The following is a 3,031-nucleotide window of genomic DNA, read 5'->3' as shown; positions in this document are numbered from 1 at the left end:
ACTAATATTTTTATGTCTCATTAAGAGTTGTTACAGATATCTCTATCATTTATGCTCAGCATTTTTCAGAGTCACTGCAGTTATTAGACCTGCAGCAGATGTGATTAATGCATCAATAACAAATCACATATACTGTATATCACAATTTTCTTTTAAGCCATGATAACTTCTTTTCAAATGTAGTTGGTTTTCTTTGTAATCCTATTTTTTTAAATTGTATGCATCTTAAAACAGTACTCAGAGGAGAAGCCCGTAGGTTTTATTTAGTCTGCCAAAGGAGTCCGTGGCACACAAAAGGCTGAGAACTCCCTGAGTTAAATGACCTCTGAGGCTTATTTTTGCTTTTTTTACCCAGAAATCCAGGGGAAGGCTATCAACTAAATCCAACTCACATCTTACAAAGTACAGTCACCATCCTACTGTAATAGGAATGTAAAAAAACAATACTTGAAGAGCTTGATACATCTCTTGAAAAGCCAACCTAGAAAAACCTTGTATCCTCTTAATCCAGAGCTATTGTTAAATGCTGAGTTGTCCTGAGTGTCATAGTTCCTCAAGAATAAAAGCCTGTCCCTTGATTGCTTAATCTTTATTTACTGATGATCTGGTAGATATGTTCTATAAGCATAGTCAGACCAGGCAAGAGTGTCAGACAGACCTTGCTTGTCATGGGTATCCTGTTGCCCCCTCTTTCTTTCTTTCTTTCTTTCTTTCTTTCTTTCTTTCTTTCTTTCTTTCTTTCTTTCTTTCTTTCTTCCTTCCTTCCTTCCTTCCTTCCTTTCTTTCTTTCTTTCTTTCTTTTTTTTTTAAAGATTTTATTTATTTATTTGACAGAGATAGAGACAGCCAGCAATAGAGGGAACACAAGCAGGGGGAGTGGAAGAGGAAGAAGCAGGCTCATAGCGGAGGAGCCTGATGTGGGGCTTGATCCCACAATGCCGGGATCACGCCCTGAGCCGAAGGCAGACGCTTAACCGCTGTGCCACCCAGGCGCCCCCCCCTTTCAATACCTTTCTCCCCTTCTCTTGGCTGTTCTTCCCAGCACCCACATTTTGTACAAGAACCCCCAACATTCAGACCTTCCTACCACTATCAAGTTCCCCAGATGGAGACTTAACCTTCTTTTACCATCTATTAATATGGAGTGATTGGACGTCTCTTTCATGCTGAGTATTGACGGTCATACTAACACCATGAGCATTACTAATGCTTACTGACAATTTAGTATGCCCCAAGCACAGTTCTATAAATTCTCCATGTATTAAATAATTTGATTCTTACAACAACCCCGTTCTATAGATGGGGAAACTGAGCCACACAGAAGGTAGTCAACTTGGCAAGTTCCCACAGCAAGGAGGTAGTGGGACTGGGATTCAAACTCAAGTAGTTTGACTCCATTCCTACACTTGCAGATACTATGCTAAACTGCCATGATTTATTTAACAAATTCCCTGTTTTTTGAATTGACATTTATGTTGTTTACGGTTTTTCACTACTAGAAAAATGTCTTCATGAATATCTTTATACATAAATAATTTTACACTCCTGGTTGTTTCTTCAGGGCAAATTCCTAAAAGTGAAACTGCCAGGTTAAAAATTTTTAACCAAATTGTTTAATTACCCTATAAAAGATTGTAGCGATTTGACCAGAACTGTATGATCATGTCCCTTCACATCATTGCCAATAAAGGGTATTATTGTTCTGTATTTTAAAAATATTTGGGGGGTGTTTGGGTGTCTCAGTCAGTTAAGTGTCTGACTCTTGATTTCGGCTCAGGTCATGATCTCAGGGTCGTGAGATTGAGCCCTGCATGGGGCTCCGCATGGGCATGGAGCCTGCCTAGGATATTCTCTCTCTTCATCTCCCTCTGCCCCTCTCCGCCAAATGTTTGCCAGTCTGATGGGCATCACATGATATCTCATTATAATTTGCGTTATACAATGTAGCATTTCTCATGTATTAATTAGTCATTTTATTTCTTTTTTTGTGATTACTTATTCCTCTCTTTTGACCATTTAAATAAAATTTCGTGTAGGGGCACCTGGGTGGCTCAGTTGGTTAAGCCTCTGACTCTTGGTTTCAGCCTGGGTAGTGATCTCAGGTTCCTGCAATCGAGCCCTGCGGCGGGCTCTGTGCTCAGCAAGGAGCCTGCTTGTCCCTCTCCCTCTGCTCCTCCCCCTCTTGCACACTCTCTCTCTAAAATAAATAAATAAATCTTTAAAATAAATAAATAAAATTTTGTATAATCTTTACTTCCTAATAAATTCTTAACATAGAGCTTTGGAAAGATTTAACAGGAAATTATAAATGTTAGTTCTTCGCTGAGCATGAGAAGACTGAGATTTCACAATGTCCTACAATATTCCAGTGTCATGAGACCTGGGGATTTATTTGGGTTGCTTAAAGTCAGCAACGCCTTGGTTTGGACAAGAGATCACTTTCTTTTCCCATATCTAATTCTTGAGATTCTCAAGCTGCTTTTCAAAAAATTGTATCCTAAAACAATTCCCTACTAAGCACATTTCTCCTCTCAACCCTCCTTTACTGATGTCACTTTTTTAGCACAAATACTGATTACTATTACCCAAACTACCTTAAATTACTCTTCCTCAGTACCTCAAATTTGCACACCATGAAGTTCTATTTCCCATGTTCTTCACAAATTACTAGGGAGAGGGATACTTATGTGTCTTTTGAGGTTGCCTCCCCTTGTTAGCCCCTACGTGCAGTTAATGGGTCCATTCTACCCCCTGAGAAATCCACTCATTTATCTCCATCTTTTCTGCTACTTTAATTTCAGCAACCCTATTACCAAACCCAGATTAGCAAACAACCATCCAACAGGTTTTCTTGCTTCTATTCTTGCCACTCCTTCCCCAGGCCACGAATTCCCCACGCTACATTGAAAGACAGTCCAAAAATACAAACCTGAGGACATTCCCTTGATTAAATCTTTCAGTGGCCTCAGGTTTAAAGAAAACTTCCTTGGCATGGCATCCAAGTCCTTTTTGAATGAACCTCATCTCTCTC

Source organism: Ailuropoda melanoleuca, chromosome 2, assembly GCF_002007445.2.
Source record: "Ailuropoda melanoleuca isolate Jingjing chromosome 2, ASM200744v2, whole genome shotgun sequence".
Lineage (NCBI taxonomy): Eukaryota > Metazoa > Chordata > Mammalia > Carnivora > Ursidae > Ailuropoda > Ailuropoda melanoleuca.
The sequence above is the reverse complement of the archived record's forward strand: the minus strand, read 5'-3'. Positions refer to the sequence as shown.